General features: G+C 41.1%; 1 long non-coding RNA gene across 3 annotated transcripts in view; it reads left to right on the forward strand.

The window, feature by feature from the left end:
- LOC128700865 (uncharacterized) overlaps positions 1-6,299 on the forward strand; it is a 238,075-nt gene extending 231,776 nt beyond the window's left edge. For 2 of the 3 annotated variants that reach the window (XR_011394675.1, XR_011394672.1), the window contains 3 exons: positions 3,466-3,650; positions 4,962-5,137; positions 6,110-6,299. This is a non-coding gene — a long non-coding RNA (uncharacterized lncRNA). Of the gene's footprint in view, positions 1-3,465; positions 3,651-4,580; positions 4,675-4,961; positions 5,138-6,109 lie in introns of all 3 variants that reach the window. The other variant, XR_011394673.1, reaches the window with a different exon arrangement.
- The last annotated feature ends 13,151 nt before the right edge of the window (positions 6,300-19,450 follow it).

Raw genomic sequence — 19,450 nt, forward strand, 5'->3', positions numbered from 1 at the left:
TCTTTCACAGTAATTCTTATGATAATCTTGTTATCGTGAGGTGTTGTCTAGCGTGTTCTGCCATATCTTCCTCGACGCAGCACTCCACAATTACCAGTGTCGTCAGCTCTCTTTAGAATCGGATCAGCAGTTGACTTTAATAGGCTCAGGTTTTCGGTGATCCATCTGATATTCCAATCAGCATGTTTTCTAAGACCTACAATACTTGCACAGTTGTCATGAATTGAAGGGGAAGGCTTGGCGAAAGCACATTCACCTTACAGAACAACAGCTGTTGTAGCACTAACAAAAGTCCCTAGATGGTTGCCAGAAGTCAGTAGCAAACTATTCTGAAAAGAAAAGAACCCAAACTACATTAATTAAGTCGGAGACTAAGGCACACTAGGAAATAATGACAAAATTCACTCCTGTCCCAATTAACTGGCACACTACTGTAGTTATGTTGTGGGGACTCCCGCAGTGTGCTGCTAGACTACTATGTATGCTGGTGGTGAAGACATCCGCAATGAGTGAGTAGAATGACAGAACAGTTCCGGATTTTAGAATGAGATGACGTGTGTGATCTATGTACTAGCTAGGAAGGTGCATTCTCTCTCTCTCTCTCTCTCTCTCTCTCTCTCTCTCTCTCTCTCTCTCTCTCTCTCTCTCTCTCTCTCTCTCTCTCTCTCTCTCTCTCTCTCTCTCTCTCTCTCTCTCTCTCTCTCTCTCTCATCCATGCACACTTACCTAACTGTATACCTACCATTACTGACCTTAGTGGTGTACTAGCCAATTTGTCACTGCAAGGTTCGAGTCACAGCTCCTGCATGTAAACGCGCCTCTTGACCAGCATCAAACGTCGCTTTGACCATTCCACTTCCTAACTACCCTGAGGCTGAAAAAACACTTCCTGACATCTCTCTGACTTTCCAGTGTTATTAAATCTATCAGCAGGATTAATCAATCAAATCTAAAAATTCTGTTGATAGATTCGATAGATATTGATAGATCTGAGAGTTCGATTTAATCTTTATTTTTTAGGTACTAAAATATATCTGTCCAGTGGCATTAATAATTTTAAGTACATGGACACATGCAACTAATGTGACGTTGTGGCAACGTTTCGCTCTCAAAGAGCTTGGCAAAGCTTCCGGAGAGCTTTGTTAAGCTCCTGGTAATTCTAGTGTTGCCTGGATTCTCAAGCAACTAAAGTGACACTTTATTGTAGGAACGTTTCGCTCCTCAGGAGCTTTGTCCAGCTCATGGGAAATTTTGTCCAGCTCCTGGAGAGCTTTGTCCAACTCCTGGAGAGTTTTGTCCACCTGGAGAGTTTTGTCCAGCTCCTGGAGAGCTTTGTCCAGCTCCTGGAGAGTTTTGTCCACCTCCTGGAGAGTTTTGTCCACCTGGAGAGTTTTGTCCACCTGGAGAGATTTGTCCAGCTCATGGAGAGTTTAGTCCACCTGGAGAGCTTTGTCCAGCTCATGGAGAGTTTTGTCCAGCTCCTGGAGAGCTTTGTCCACCTGGAGAGCTTTGTCCACCTGGAGAGCTTTGTCCAGCTCATGGAGAGTTTTGTCCAGCTCATGGAGAGTTTTGTCCAGCTCCTGGAGAGCTTTGTCCACCTGGAGAGCTTTGTCCACCACCTGGAGAGCTTTGTCCACCTGGAAAGCTTTGTCCACCTGGAGAGCTTTGTCCACCACCTGGAGAGCTTTGTCCACCACCTGGAGAGCTTTGTCCACCTGGAGAGCTTTGTCCACCACCTGGAGAGCTTTGTCCACCACCTGGAGAGCTTTGTCCACCTGGAGAGCTTTGTCCACCACCTGGAGAGCTTTGTCCAGCTCCTGGAGAGCTTTGTCCACCACCTGGAGAGCTTTGTCCACCACCTGGAGAGCTTTGTCCACCACATGGAGAGCTTTGTCCACCACCTGGAGAGCTTTGTCCACCTCCTGGAGAGCTTTGTCCACCTGGAGAGCTTTGTCCAGCTCCTGGGGAGCTTTGTCCACCACCTGGAGAGCTTTGTCCACCTGGAGAGCTTTGTCCACCTGGAGAGCTTTGTCCACCTGGAGAGCTTTGTCCACCACCTGGAGAGCTTTGTCCACCACCTGGAGAGCTTTGTCCACCACCTGGAGAGCTTTGTCCACCTGGAGAGCTTTGTCCACCACCTGGAGAGCTTTGTCCACCACCTGGAGAGCTTTGTCCACCTGGAGAGCTTTGTCCAACACCTGGAGAGCTTTGTCCACCTGGAGAGCTTTGTCCACCACCTGGAGAGCTTTGTCCACCACCTGGAGAGCTTTGTCCACCTGGAGAGCTTTGTCCAACACCTGGAGAGCTTTGTCCACCTGGAGAGCTTTGTCCACCTGGAGAGCTTTGTCCAACACCTGGAGAGCTTTGTCCACCTGGAGAGCTTTGTCCACCTGGAGAGCTTTGTCCACCACCTGGAGAGCTCTGTCAAGTTCTTGTTAACTCCACAATTACTCTCAGTACTTTTGTCGTTAACACAATAATAATAATAATAATAATAATAATAATAATAATAATAATAATAATAATAATAATAATAATAAATCCACTTAACCAAATAAACGAAATTGAAAAAAAAAACTATTTCGACTTTGGATTAAATTATTCCTATGGGTAATTGTTCAAAACGTGCGAGAAAGATTTGAGGTGGTTTTGTGGTCTCTTAATTGGGACAATTTCCAGCACAGCCAATTACATCGTTTGGAAATTCTTCGAGTTTGTATATATTAGGAGGCCTGGTCACAGACCGGGCCGCGGGGGCGTTGACCCCCGGAACTCTCTCCAGGTAAACTCCAGGTAATTAGGATCAGGTCAAGAGGTTATACGATTAAATACTATGTATTCTTGTATGTTAAAATCTTGGTGGATGGAGGTTAGAAGTTCACGACTGAGTATTTTTTCGTGCCTCTGTGATTTGTGTTTTGTATTTAATAACACAATTCCAGGTGAGGGAAGCTGGTGGTAAAGTTTTGTATAGAGAGGAAATTGTATATTTGTATGTGTAATAATGTATATGTTTGTATGTGCAGTTATATATGTGTATGTATGTATGTGTGTGCATTGAGATCATAGTGAACAGGTGATATCACAAAAATAGCGAAATTCCAAGCGCTTTCGTGGCTTCTCACATTATCGTAGTTCCTTGATGATGTGAGAAGCCACGAAAGCGCGTGGAATTTCCCTCTTTTTTCACAGTGGTTGTTCTGCATGTGTGTGTGTGTGTGTGTGTGGGTGTGTGTGTGTGTGTGTGTGTGTGTGTGTGTGTGTGTGTGTGTGTGTGTGTGTGTGTGTGCGTGTGTGTGTGTGTGTGTGCGTGCGTGTGTGTATGTGTGTGTGTGTGTGTGTGTGTGTGTGTATTCCCTCGACTAGGGTTCAACCTGATTACCTTCCATTCCATAACTGCTATATGACCCATGTGTGTTTATAGCTTACCCAGAAATAGACTAATAAGTATTTTTTGATTTGCAGAATGGTGTGTACTGTCCAGAGCTTAAGCCAGAGGTACGACACCCCCTCCACACTACACTATGTGGGACACAAGCCAGAGGTACAACTCCCTCCCTAACTACACTGTGCGGGACACGAACTACTCTACATGACACTCCAGCAGCAGCTGTTGACAGATGTTCACTGGTCATTGAAGATCATTGAAGGTTAGTAGGCTTGATTTTCGTTACATCAAATTTTTTTTGTCCCCTTTGAGACAAGGGGAGAGGGCTTCAGAATTTTTTTAGGTTATACATGTTCAGTAGCACATATTTAAATGGCTTTTTATGGATTGCTTGAGAAAGTAGAGGAGGGTGTGAGTCCCCCACACCTGCCTCCTGACGAGGTGAAAGTGAGAGAGGGTGAGGAACCTTTCGACAAGAAAAAGAGACAGGAAAGGGGGAGAAATTGTGAAAAGGTGGGAGGGATGGGGTGATAGAGAATTGAAAAGAAAGGTAATGGACGTAACACAGAGAGAGAAAGAGAGATAGAGAGAGCAAGCAAGCTAGCTGAGAGAAACTGCAATGATTGATTATTAAAACATAGCAGGTGGCGAACTGTACTCACCTAATTGTGGTTGCAAGGGTCGATTCCTGTGAGAGTGGTTTCTGTGATATCTATGATATTTGGTGATGCCTCTTCGATTCTTTCCTGCCACTCCTCCCATTTATTCGTTATTCCATCAGCGTTGGTGTACCATACCTTCAGTTTCCTCTCCAACACTGCGTTCTGGGGGGGGTCTGTGGGGATGTTGGACCTGGCAGTGTGCAGTGGGATTCTACGGCGTAGTGTGGGGTGGGGACTGTAAGTTTGGATTGTGGGTTTTGTTGGGATAGCATGTTTGGCTGTGGAGTTCTGAGGGTGGTTCTGTGTGTACTTGCGCTTGTTACTGTGTGTGTGTGTGTGTGTGTGTGTGTGTGTGTGTGTGTTGTCAGTCGCCATAATTTTCTTAAAATTAATTATCTAATGCATGTAACATCTAAAGCATGTAACATGTAAAGCATGTAACATCTAAAGCATGTAACATCTAATGCATTTAACATCTTCAAAGCTGCCTAGAACTAGAACAGATACTTTCTAAACTACTGCTCTTCTAGATCTCTAAACCAGCAGATGCAGGAGGTTAACATCCTGCAAGCCAGGGTGAAGAAAATATTCACTCTCCAAGGGAAGCTTGCACTGAGGCGATGTGTATGTAGAGGTTTATCAAGTTATGTTTGTGTATAGAGCTTTATCAAGTCATGTTTCTATGTGTAGAGATTTATCATGTTTCTCTGTGTAGAGTTTTATTAAATCATGTTTCTATAGGGATTTATAAGGTCATGTTTCTCTGTGTAGAGCTTTATCAGGTCATTTTTCTGTGTAGAGCTTTATCAAGTCATGTTTCTCTGTGTAAAGCTTTCTGAATAGTGAATAGATAAAAAGATATTTTTAATCCCCTTTATCATACCAAAACTAATAAGTTAATATTTTTCCAGGTTGTGTGTGTCCTGACTATCACAATAATCTGCATAAAAGCACGCCAGAAAAGGGAAACTGATCGTCTATTGTTGACAATGACGGAGGGTCAAGCCGTCCACGGTGACTCTGAAGTTATTTTAGGCTGGAGAGGTGATACCACAAGAGGTTGGCCTTCTCTCATATCTGGGACAGGGTAAGTGTGGTGCCTTGTTACTCGAAGAGTCTTTGAGAGGCTTTCCGAGTCTCTCAAATAGTCTCTCCCTCTTTTGGGTCTGCAAAAGAGGGTGGTGGTAAATCTCCTTATACCTGCTGTTTCTGCTCACCTAGCAGTGAAAAGTTAGACGACAGTTAATTGAGTTGTGGGGTATGGTAGTATTAGATAGGGTTAGCCTCTGAAATAACCTCGTGTAAGATAACAGCTCTTAGCCTGTAAATGACGATGTATTATTCTCTTAGCCTATGAATGATCTGAGTTAAGGTAACAGCTTCTGGCCTGTAAATGAGACTAGGTATAACAACAGCTCAGCTTGTAAATAATATGAGTGGATAGCAGCTGGAATTATTTCTGAATGCTACTCTAAGGGACGCTGACGATACTTGCAGCTCTCAGTATGATTTTCCAAAAGTGAATGTTTGTATATAACAGCTTTCAGTTTTGATGAACAGGTGAACAAATTAGACAATACACGAGTTCACTCTTCGAAGTCCTACCTCTTCGACTCGACGCCTCGAAGTCCTGCCTCTTCGGCTCGACGCCTCGAAGTCCTGCCTCTTCGGCTCGACGCCTCGAAGTCCTGCCTCTTCGACTCGATTCATCCTCAATTTGATGCTAATGTCTCAACCTACAGAATCGAAACACATTCAGTAGACGTTCTGATGAAGTGTAAACATACCAGTGTTCACCTCTGAGGTTCTGACATTATATGAATGATGTGCTCTTAGGATAATCTGTTGCTTCAGAATTTTTATCATAACCTTCAGATCTTTGAGGCTGTTTTTCTCCTGGTGTATCTTAAGTAAGCTAGATGCATATTTCCAAAGTCCTTAAAGTGTGTAGAGTTTTACCTAATACTCGACAGTACACTCTCCTTCCTCTAATATCTGAGAATATAACTACAAAATACAGTATTATTGTATAAACACTGAGATGATCATTTTTCATCAGGGGCAAGTGAAGCTAAAGACTGACATCCTGATGCAACTAGCAACACAGCGTCCAGATTAGACTAGCAAGACAGCGTCCAGATTAGACTAGCAAGACAGCGTCCAGATGAGACTAGCAATACAGCATCTAGATGAGACTAGGAACAGCATCCAGATGAGACTAGCAACACATCCAGAAGCAACAAAGGACACAACAAGTAAGTATATATAAGTGATGTAGTGAGACTAAGCTGGTCATTTGGAAAGCTTGTATTCCTTTTATTTTATTTTTATTTTGCTTCTATGGATCCCATTGACAAACTGGTATCGGTATGACTTTTTTTTCTCTCATGGTATTAATGTCTGAGTGAAATACTTTGGTTCATTTATTGTGGAAAGGTTTCACCAGTCAGTAGTGACACCAGTCCAGTACAGAGAAAAACGGTGGAAAGTGAAGGGGAGTTTGAAGTAATCAGTCCCTTTGTAGGCTGAGGGACTGATTACCTCAGACTGATGAAGCTCCTGGCTGGCGAATACTGAAATATATTCTGGTCCATGGACTATTGAAATAGGCCAATAATGACCCCTAACTAGTTTACCCTCAGGCCTACAGGATATTTACGTATTGTAAATAATAAATATCTACTCGAAGTATATTCCCCAACAAGAAATCAAATCAAATAAAAACGATCCCAGTGAATAATTGTGGAGAAGAATTTCCATCGCATTAAAAGTGAAAATAATCACGATATTGATGAATATGTTAAAAGAAAGGTAAAGGGGTAAGAAAAACTAGGATGTATTGATAGACTTAAGTGAATGTTATCGTTTGGTGTTAGGGTACCAGAGCGAGGGTTATCAAGAGGGTAATGGTGGAGTCAGCGAAGTTTGGCTGGGGTTAGGTGCTTCGTCAGGCGTTGGAGTATCTGAGATCATTCGTCTCCGGACGAACGGCCGAGGGATGTTTAGTGGCTAGTGAGAAATGCCTTTTCTTATTCATCGCCCGACGATAGATCGTCTGTCTCTTGAAAGTGGGTTTGTGATGATATAGAACACGACTTAGATACATGTGCAGTATCTGGGTATCTTTATTGTAGACGTTTCGCCCTCCAGTGGCTTTATCAGTACAAGGACATCATGTGAAGACAGTCGAACTATGTTCAAAAGAGAAGGTAATCAGTCCCTCTGCCTTGAAACTTGAAGACAACGGTGCCGGATCAGCCGGGCTGTGGTTCGTACGTTGGATTACGTGCGGCCAGCAGTAACAGCCTCGTTGATCAAGCCCTCATCCACCGGGAGGCCTGGTCGTGGACCGGGCCGCGGGGACGTTGATCCCCGGAATGCCCTCCAGGTAGACGTCCAGGTAGGGACTGATTGTAAATAGTTCTACCGTCTTCCCATTATATCCTTGTATTAATAGTCACTGGAGGGCGAAACGTCTACAATAAAGATACCCAGATATTGCACATGTGTCTAATTCTTCACTATCTTCTTGGATCAGAAGCTCCTCCCCCCCCGCTGGCATCAAGACAACACCTAAGAAAGGTGCAACTCCCAAAAGTAGCATCGCCTCCCTCATCTCCTGGCGAACCCAAGATATTAAACAGAATAACAAACAACGGGTATTAATATCTCCGTGTCACTTTTTTATCGCAATTAGAGGCTCAGAAAGAGAGGAATAAGGGGGGAAGATAAGATTATTTCTCAAAGGGAAAAAATGATTAGTTACGTCTTGACGTACACATGTGACAGAGGTGCGAAACATGATGCTGTTGTGTGGGAGATGAATTTATTCATGAGAGGCCTTGATGCTCCTAAAGGGCTTTTGATTCAAGGAAATGGAGCTATCCTCTCCTTCCTCAGATGAAACCCGAGTACCTCCCGTTCCTCAGGTTGTGTGTGACACCTGTGTGAAGATTTGTTAAGAGTTATCTGTTGTGCCGACCAGTTCACTGGAGAGTCAAAACAGGTTTATTAAGGCAAAATTTTTACCACCTAGAGCTGGTATCCAGGTATAAACAGTTATTATTATCACACAAAGGGTATATAAATTAAGACGTGTGTATATATATATGTGTACATACCATATTTTGCAGCCTATAAGTTTTGTTTTAGTTTATAGGACGCAGGGTTTTTTTTTGAGACATGGGGGAAAATGCATCTAATAAGCCGCGAAATACGGTACATTGTGTGTGTGTATGTCGTGCCGAATAGGTAAAGCTGGTCAATTAGCAAGAACTCGTTTAAAATTAAGTTCTTTCTAAAATTTTCTCTTATACGTTTAAAGATATTTTTTTTTAGTTTGTTAATGTACAAAATAATATTGTACCAAAAGAACCTTAGAAAACTTACCTGACCTTATTATAACAAGCTCAATTTAATTTAGCCTCATCCAACTAAATATATTTTAGATAAGTTTACAATAATTTAATAAACAAACACAATGAAATACATTTTTTCGTTAGGTTCAGAATGATTTTTGCAAATTATTGCATACACAAATTTTAGCTTGCCTTGTTCGGCAAGAAGAACGTCGCTATTTAAGCCCAAAATTTCAAGTTTTACCTATTTGGCACGACATATATTGGTTTAATACTTATGCTTAGGTATTAATGTCATATGGGGGTTCGATAACGTGGATTGGGTAATAACACTAACGTTGGCTGGTTAGTACGTATAATTATAACGGAATATGTGGGAAGCACAGGCCCGCCCTGCCTCTCTGCTCTCTATCTTATGACTCACGAATTGGGTCCTAGGGGTGAGCGGCGCTAAAAAACTGCTATGGTCAGCAGTAACGTCAGCTGTAACTATCGAAAGGTTTTAAATCCTACCTATACATTACAGACTTTGATACTTGGATCACTGGCAAGTTCAGGTGCATTAATATCCGCAGCAATCGCAACCAGGGTGTAAGAATGGGGAAAGTACCACAGTACAGAAAGGTACCAGGGTGTAAGAATGGGGAAAGTACCACAGTACAGAAAGGTACCACAACCAGTACAGAGAGAGGGGGGAGTTTACCTGGAGTTTACCTGGAGAGAGTTTCGGGGGTCAACGCCCCCGCGGCCCGGTCTGTGACCAGGCCTCCTGGTGGATCAGCGCCTGATCAACCAGGCTGTTGCTGCTGGCTGCACGCAAACCAACGTACGAGCCACAGCCCGGCTGATCAGGAACTGACTTTAGGTGCTTGTCCAGTGCCAGCTTGAAGACTGCCAGGGGTCTGTTGGTAATCCCCCTTATGTGTGCTGGGAGGCAGTTGAACAGTCTCGGGCCCCTGACACTTATTGTATGGTCTCTTAACGTGCTAGTGACACCCCTGCTTTTCATTGGGGGGATGGTGCATCGTCTGCCAAGTCTTTTGCTTTCGTAGTGAGTGATTTTCGTGTGCAAGTTCGGTACTAGTCCCTCTAGGATTTTCCAGGTGTATATAATCATGTATCTCTCCCTCCTGCGTTCCAGGGAATACAGGTTTAGAAACCTCAAGCGCTCCCAGTAATTGAGGTGTTTTATCTCCGTTATGCGCGCCATGAAAGTTCTCTGTACATTTTCTAGGTCGGCAATTTCACCTGCCTTGAAAGGTGCTGTTAGAGTGCAGCAATATTCCAGCCTAGATAGAACAAGTGACCTGAAGAGTGTCATCATGGGCTTGGCCTCCCTAGTTTTGAAGGTTCTCATTATCCATCCTGTCATTTTTCTAGCAGATGCGATTGATACAATGTTATGGTCCTTGAAGGTGAGATCCTCCGACATAATCACTCCCAGGTCTTTGACGTTGGTGTTTCGCTCTATTTCGTGGCCAGAATTTGTTTTGTACTCTGATGAAGATTTAATTTCCTCATGTTTACCATATCTGAGTAATTGAAATTTCTCATCGTTGAACTTCATATTGTTTTCTGCAGCCCACTGAAAGATTTGGTTGATGTCCGCCTGGAGCCTTGCAGTGTCTGCAATGGAGGAAGAGAAGGTCCTAGTACTGCAACCCAAGACTTGAGGGGAATCCAAATACCACACCCGGTATGCAGAAGGTACCTCAGTACCACAGTGGTAGGACAAGATGGGACTCAGTATTACAACCACGGGACAAAATGTGTTCCAGCACCATCACTCTAAAAACATAAGAATTACTTCACCAGGCTTACTGGCCCATGCTAGGCAGGTCCTAGTCACCTACTGGCCCAAGCCAGTCAGGTCCAAGTTATCCACTTAAGGAAGAAGCACTGCATCAGACCTACTGGCCCAATACAGTCAGACCCCCCAAAGAAGGGGAACATAAAGCGTCCCAGAACGATAACCAGTACGAAGTAAGGCCCCAGTACCACTCCACACAGGAGAGAGTCCCCAGTGGTACCCCTGGAGTACCCTCGTGAGGATGGATGGGATTGGATTCATTACCATCCTGAGTTTACGATCTCCTCCACCGTGCATGGCAATGAGTTTTCTCAGAACAGTGTTACCACTCACGTTAGACACTAATCTTCCTGTCACACCATAAACAGAGATATTTTTTTATAGTTAGCATATCTGGCAACAATTATTCCAGAGAATATAAACAGTATTTGCAGAAAACTCAAATCGTTTTACGTTAATTTAGAGTTAATGACTTTCAAGTGAATTTAATAATATAAAATAATAGGATAATAAAAGTTTATTAGAGAGAAAAAAGATAGATGCAGACACACACACATACACACACATGTACACACATACGTATATACACAGATACACAAACACACACAATATATATACAGACGCACATATACCCACAGACGCATATATACACAGACATATATACACACAAGTGAAGAGCCAGGGCCAGAAATTATGAATCGACCCCTGCAACCACAACTAGGTGAGTACACAGATATATATATATATATATATATATATATATATATATATATATATATATATATATATATATATATATATATAAAGTGTATGGTAAAGTGTATGGTAGAGTTATTATTGAAAGAATTAAGAGTAAGACGGAGAATAGGATAGCAGATGAACAAGGAGGCTTTAGGAAAGGTAGGGGGTGTGTGGACCAGGTGTTTACAGTGAAACATATAAGTGAACAGTATTTAGATAAGGCTAAAGAGGTCTTTGTGGCATTTATGGATTTGGAAAAGGCGTATGACAGGGTGGATAGGGGGGCAATGTGGCAGATGTTGCAGGTGTATGGTGTAGGAGGTAGGTTACTGAAAGCAGTGAAGAGTTTTTACGAGGATAGTGAGGCTCAAGTTAGAGTATGTAGGAAAGAGGGAAATTATTTCCCAGTAAAAGTAGGCCTTAGACAAGGATGTGTGATGTCACCGTGGTTGTTTAATATATTTATAGATGGGGTTGTAAGAGAAGTAAATGCGAGGGTCTTGACAAGAGGCGTGGAGTTAAAAGATAAAGAATCACACACAAAGTGGGAGTTGTCACAGTTGCTCTTTGCTGATGACACTGTGCTCTTGGGAGATTCTGAAGAGAAGTTGCAGAGATTGGTGGATGAATTTGGTAGGGTGTGCAAGGGAAGAAAGTTAAAGGTGAATACAGGAAAGAGTAAGGTTATGAGAATAACAAAAAGATTAGGTGATGAAAGATTGAATATCAGATTGGAGGGAGAGAGTATGGAGGAGGTGAATGTATTCAGATATTTGGGAGTGGACGTGTCAGCGGATGGGTCTATGAAAGATGAGGTGAATCATAGAATTGATGAGGGGAAAAGAGTGAGTGGTGCACTTAGGAGTCTGTGGAGACAAATAGGAGTCTGTGGAGACAAAGAACTTTGTCCTTGGAGGCAAAGAGGGGATTGTATGAGAGTATAGTTTTACCAACGCTCTTATATGGGTGTGAAGCATGGGTGATGAATGTTGCAGCGAGGAGAAGGCTGGAGGCAGTGGAGATGTCATGTCTGAGGGCAATGTGTGGTGTGAATATAATGCAGAGAATTCGTAGTTTGGAAGTTAGGAGGAGGTGTGGGATTACCAAAACTGTTGTCCAGAGGGCTGAGGAAGGGTTGTTGAGGTGGTTCGGACATGTAGAGAGAATGGAGCGAAACAGAATGACTTCAAGAGTGTATCAGTCTGTAGTGGAAGGAAGGCGGGGTAGGGGTCGGCCTAGGAAAGGTTGGAGGGAGGGGGTAAAGGAGGTTTTGTGTGCGAGGGGCTTGGACTTCCAGCAGGCATGCGTGAGCATGTTTGATAGGAGTGAATGGAGACAAATGGTTTTTAATACTTGACGTGCTGTTGGAGTGTGAGCAAAGTAACATTTATGAAGGGGTTCAGGGAAACCGGCAGGCCGGACTTGAGTCCTGGAGATGGGAAGTACAGTGCCTGCACTCTGAAGGAGGGGTGTTAATGTTGCAGTTTAAAAACTGTAGTGTAAAGCACCCTTCTGGCAAGACAGTGATGGAGTGAATGATGGTGAAAGTTTTTCTTTTTCGGGCCACCATGCCTTGGTGGGAATCGGCCAGTGTGATAATAAAATATATATATATATATATATAAATATATATATCTATATATATATATATATATATATATATATATATATATATATATATATATATATATATATATATATACAAACACTGATCTCTGGCTGAAGGAGACTCGAACCTACGAACCTTAGGACAAGGTACGCAGTGCTTTACCAATCTATCCACACTGGACAATACCTTGGCGTGTAGCATGAGCTACACGTTTGATCCAAGGCAGCCAGCTTTCAGGGAGAAGGCTTACAGCTTTGGTAAAGCACTGCGTACCTTGTCCTAAGGTTCGTAGGTTCGAGTCTCCTTCAGCCAGAGATCAGTGTTTGTGTATATTTCGCATGCTCTCGCGAATTCCTTGCATATATATATATATATATATATATATATATATGTCGTGCCGAATATGTAAAACTGGTCAATTAGCAAGAACTCATTTAAAATTAAGTCCTTTCTAAAAATTTCTCTTATATGTTTAAAGATATATTTTTTTCATTTATGTTAATGTGAAAATTTATAATTTTGCACCAAAAGAATCTTAGAAAACTTACCTAACCTTATTAAAACAAAAACAATTTATTTTAGCCTAACCCAACTAAATATATTTTAGATTTGTTTACAATAATTTAATACTAAACAAACACAGTGAAATATATTTTTTTCGTTAGGTTCAGAATGATTTTGGCGAAATTATTGCATACACAAATTTTCACTTGTCCTATATGGCAAGATGAACGTTGCTATTTAAGCCAAAATCGCAAGTTCTGCCTATTCGGCACGACATATATATATACAGACACATACACACAGACATATATACATACACACAGACACAGGTACACAGACACAATTCACTCTTTTGTGTTAAATCTTTTCAATGATGCAACTTGAGTCAACTTACCTTTACAACCTCTTAGTTGGCTGCTGCTGCTGCCAGTTTTACCTACATTTCCGCCATTTTGTTCCTCCTCCTCCCACCTTGAATTCAAAGATCTATCACACTGCCTCTAGTGCTTATATTCATATATATTTTTTATCTGTTTTTATCTGCCGGGTCACCATCTGGAGAAGACCCGGGCCGGAAGCACCGGCAAACCTCTAATGAATGAGTGAATCTGTTTATCGTTATCAATGAATCTGTTTATCGTTATCAATGAATCTGTTTATCGTTATCATCAACATCAGTTACTGTACACTTAATATTTCTGGAGCTGACTAGGTTGGGTAGGTGACTTGGACCTGCCTCGCATGGCCCAGTAGGCCTGCTGCAGTGTTCCTTCTTAATTATGTGCTAATGTGTGGGTCACTGGAGCCTCAGAGATGTCAGTAGAGTCGCCCTCAACTTCCAGCATTCTCCTAAAAGAAAATTACAAGGATGAACCCCAGACATGTGTGCAACATCTGGGTATCTTTATTGTAGACGTTTCGCCCTCCAGTGGCTTTATCAAAACAAATTCAATGACATAACAGGAAGACAGAATGGCTAAATACAAAAGCTGAGGTAATCAGTCCCTCAGTTTTGGAGTTGATGTGAAGAGCACCGTAGTTGTGATGATTCTAAGAATCATAACGACTAAATATATATATAAACACAAAGGTGTAAATAATTTAGTTAGCACCATTGTGAATACCGCGGCGGTAGTGTACGTGGGGAAGTGGTCAGGATTTACACAGTTGGGGAACGTTTTTCCCTATAAGAGTCTTTCTCCCGTGCTCGACGCCGTTGTTCAACACTCCAAACTGTCTCCACATTTCCTTCACCAGCTGAGAATGGAACATACGGGCGAGTATCGACTTTGTTCCGAGTTTATCACTTTTTTTTCCCTTCTTGCTCTCCTGCAGGGATGTATTTTCTCTCCCTCCAGAGAGGGAGAGAAAATACAGAAAATGCAGAGCTATTTTTTTTTGGGGGGGTGGGGGGGGGAATTTTGATAACAGACTGTATTTTCTGGCATAAAAGGTGCGCTTCCCCCCCCACACAAAAGTGTCTTGGAAAGTCATCCTGCGCCTTACATGCTCAAGATCAGGGTCAAAGGCAAGCTTTGGCTTACACTTTAGCAGTTGTTTACTAATGTCAGGTTACAATTGCTTCAAAAGTCTTGTATGTCTTTTGCGAATCTGCGCCTTAAATGATTGTGCGCCTTATTTTTTCTACAGAAATTTTATTTCATTTATGTTTCGACAGCAAACAGACAATTTCTAGTTATTTTTCAGGGTAGGCATTACATCTACTATCGTTTTTGTAGATTTATATAATCTACCTTAATTCTGAGTGAGAGTTGGACCTGCCCAACATGGGCCAGTATGCCTGTTGAAGTGGTGCTCATTTCTAATGTTAGTAAGTTACTTAAAGGAAAATTTACAGTTTCAAGGAATTTCTGCTACGATTCTTTCCGTTGCTGAACTGTATCAAGTTTACGAGAAGCTCAGGTACAAGACCTTAAAAGGCAAACGAGCACACTGAGGACAAGCTCGAAAGGTCACCAGAAAGGTCATAGGGGCAAAATTGACCTAAATTGCCCAAAATGTTCTGCATAATAAGGGGTTTTCTACATACAGTAGGCCGTTATATTACACAGTAGTTACGTTCCTGAAAATGCTGTTAGGTAAAACCATGCTAGGTAAACTGAAGAACTTGGGGGAAAAATAGGGTTACGTTCCTGGGAGTTCCCAAAAAGCCAGACAACTTTTTTTTAGACCAACAGATCTTACGAAATAAAAGTGAATATGTAATTGTAGTTCGTTGTCGTGATATATTATGTTTTTATTGCTTAAGACTATAAGTGCAATAGAAATAATAGTATATCTTACCATAAATTGTGGGTGCTGGTGTTTGTGGATGATTGTGAAGAGAGCGGAGATGCATGGTTTGACCCTACTGGGTTGAGGTGGATGGTTGTTGGTTGTCAGCAGAAGTGGATGGTAGAGGTTCTGGTACTAAAGTCGATGGTTGTATTGGAGTGTGCATAATTCTGTAATGGATCTCTGGCCTCTTTTACCCTGCAGTACATTATACAGTTGACGGTAAGGCATCATCAGCTGGTCTAGACCCTGTTTCAAAGCACTGCTTCTGTATTCGTCAGGGTCCTCTTCAGTGAAAAAGTCTGCTGGTTTAGCAGCAACATGGAACTGCTCACGTAACTGCTGTAATGCTAACTGTTTTTCTTAAGGTTTTTCTTCATCTTCTGTTATGTGTGTCCCTTGTATCTGTGCACTGAGCTCTGCCAACGTTTCTTCTGGACTCCTGTCTTTATTATCATCATCGTAGTCTAAGAGCTCATTCACATCTTCATTCACATCTTCATTCACATCTTCGAAACCATCACCTGGTAATCTCCTTGCCAGCTGAACAATTTTCTGAACCTGACTCTCAAGCAGGGGAAAACCAGTGAAATAGCTGAACAATTTTCTGAACCTGACTCTCAAGCAGGGGAAAACCAGTGAAATAGCTGAACAATTTTCTGAACCTGACTCTCAAGCAGGGGAAAACCAGTGAAATAGCTGAACAATTTTCTAAACCTGACTCTCAAGCAGGGGAAAACCAGTGAAAGAATTAGCTGAACAATTTTCTAAACCTGACTCTCAAGCAAGGGAAAACCAGTGAAAGAATTAGCTGAACAATTTTCTAAACCTGACTCTCAAGCAAGGGAAAACCAGTGAAAGAATTACCTGAACAATTTTCTAAACCTCTCAAGCAGGGGAAAACCAGTGGAAGAATTAGCTGAACAATTTTCTAAACCTGACTCTCAAGCAAGGGAAAACCAGTGAAAGAATTAACTACAGAAGGCCATAACTTTCCTCAGCCATGATTGCTTGGCAGATACAAGATATGGCAATTAAAAAATCTAAACTCAATTCCCCGTTGACTCAGTGGTCTAACCCACAGCCAGGCAGAGGCCTGAGTTAGAGAAGTATCCCCCCACCTGCCACTCCAAATTTTTTCCTCTCCCATAAACCGAACCATGTTTCTCATATTAACATTAGTAATGTATACAGGAGAAGGGGTTACTAGCCCCTTGCTCCCGGCATTTTAGTCGCCTCTTACGACACACATGGCTTACGGAGGAAGAATTCTGTTCCACTTCCCCATGGAGAACCTGTTATAAATAAATACACAATATGTGGTATATTCATATGTTAACTAATTTACCTTCCAATTGAGAAATCCTAAAAAATTTCAAAAATGGATAACTCGTCCGCACATTTTTTTAGCCCCGAGATGCTATCCTGTCTAGACCTATGTATGTTTTGTTATCTGTATCTGGTAATAATTTCTTCATTACTTCTTTAGTTGTTACAATATCCTCTAATTCAGCTGTCAGTCTGGGACTGAATCTCCTACATGAAAAATCTTATAGATATACTCAAACTTAAATTAAAAGGTTTAGGCCTACCTTGTTGTTGTCTATTGTTCTTTTATCAATTTTTTTCTTCAGCTTTCCTTGTATTTCTATAGTGATTCGAAGCTTTCTTTTCCATAGGTCTGCAACCCTTTCTATTAAACTATTCATTGTTCTGTCTTATATTCCTGTTTGGAGTAAATTATTTAATCCCATTTTCATATAGTATTCTATAGAACTGTTTGTACAGATAATTTATATATGTCCCTTATATTGTCCCATATTAATTCTCGGAAATTCTGTTTAAAAGCATAAATTCCCCTATAATGTAATTACTCCTGATGAAAATTAAATGCATATGCAAGATCCGGGTATCTTCAATGTAGACATTTCGCTTAATACGTTTTCTATTAAATAATTCATAGTGTTTGCTTATGTGTCTTTCTAAACCAACTTGTCGGTATTTATTACCAGGGTTTATACCATGAATTTCTTTTACCTGCTGAGTTATATTCCACTGCTATGTTATTTTCAATTAAACATAGTCACTCTTATCAAGTGGGCTTAAGTAGGTTATGTTGAAGATTTCATTTACTGTTGGAGTAAACAGTGAAACCATACCACGGGCGGGGCTTAAACTTGAAGTTAGAGAGTCGTAAAACTCCAGACCAACGCGTTAACCACTGGCCCAGTGGATAGCGCATCGGTCTTGAATTTTTAACTCTCTAACTGCGAGTTCAAGCCCCGCCCGTGGTATTATTTATTTGCAGTCATGTCATTATGATTTTTGTGAGTCATGAATAATGACTCTGATATTGACTGTGTTACTTCTGCCACTCATTCTCGTCGCTTCATATACTGTTGATGAAGTAAATTCCTGTCGTTAAAATTGAGGAAATCTATTGACGATTAATTTGTAGTTTCAGCCTCACAGGTTTCCCAGTTTATTCATAGTTAAAAATCTCAAAGCACATAAAAAGACACCAGCAATCCTACCATCATGTAAAATAATTAAAACAGAAACCTGTAATTATTTTACTTGATGGTAGGATTATTGGTGTCTTTTGTCTGTCTCATAAACATGCAAGGTTTCAGGTACGTCTTGCTACTTCTACTTACACTTAGGTCACACTACACATACATGTACAAGCATATATGTACACACCTCTCTGGGTTTTCTTCTATTTTCTTTCTAGTTCTTGTTCTTGTTTATTTCCTCTTATCTCCATGGGGAAGTGGAACAGAATTCTTTCTCCGTAAGTCATGCGTGTTGTAAGAGGCGACTAAAATGCCGGGAGCAAGGGGTTAGTAACCCCTTCTCCTGTATATATTACTAAATGTAAAAGGAGAAACTTTCGTTTTTCCTTTCGGGCCACCCTGCCTCGGTGGGATACTGCCGGTGTGTTGAAAGAAGACACATATATATATATATATATATATATATATATATATATATATATATATATATATATATATATATATATATATATATATATTTATTTATTTATTATCACACCGGCCGATTCCCACCAAGGTAGGGTGGCCCGAAAAAGAAAAACTTTCACCATCATTCACTCCATCACTGTCTTGCCAGAAGGGTGCTTTACACTACAGTTTTTAAACTGCAACATATATATATATATATATATATATATATATATATATATATATATATATATATATATATATATATATATATATATATATATATATATATATATATATAATATACACAGCAAACAAGCTCCTCACTAATAACATCATCAAGTTTAGAGTGGTGTCCCTTCATCAGCTCACCTGTCTGCTGTGTCCAATGAATTAGCTGAAATCACTTCGTAAATTGAGCTGAGTAAACTGCTGGAGACGGAAGTATATTACTGATCCAGTAGGGGGTCTTTCTGGCCTCTGCTGTGCCTTTGTGTACTCTTCTATGCTGTGATTCCCCTTGATATGCTGTAATATGCTGTCTTGCGGTGTGCTGTTGTATGATCTGATATCCTTTGACATGGTGTCAGATATTGATAAACAGTGTTAGGGTGTGTTTTGTTAATTTTCTGCTGGTAAAATGCTGTTTTTTTTTTGCTATGTTAGCCTCTGCTATGCTGTAAAGCGCTGTTGTTTCCTGTGTTAGCCTCTGTTATGCTGCTAAGTGTTGATTTTGGCTATGTTAGCCTCTGTTATGGTGTTATATTTCATGATATGCTGCTATATACTGCATGGAATTCTTACGTAATGTCATATGCTTTGATATGCTTAGGTTTTTCACTTATATGCTGTCATATGCTGTCATGTTATCTTGGATGGCAGTATGCTGTGTTATCCAGTTCTGGAATGATATAATTTCATAATCTCGTATATCTTGCTCTGTTATGCTGTTATATGCTGCAGTATGCTCAGAAATGCTGTTATATGCTGCAGTATGCTCAGAAATGCTGTTATATGCTGCAGTATGCTCAGAAATGCTGTTATATGCTGCAGTATGCTCAGAAATGCTGTTATATGCTGTAGTATGCTCAGAAATGCTGTTATATGCTGTAGTATGCTC

This window comes from Cherax quadricarinatus, chromosome 94, assembly GCF_038502225.1.
Source record: "Cherax quadricarinatus isolate ZL_2023a chromosome 94, ASM3850222v1, whole genome shotgun sequence".
In the NCBI taxonomy this organism is placed as follows: Eukaryota; Metazoa; Arthropoda; class Malacostraca; order Decapoda; family Parastacidae; genus Cherax; species Cherax quadricarinatus.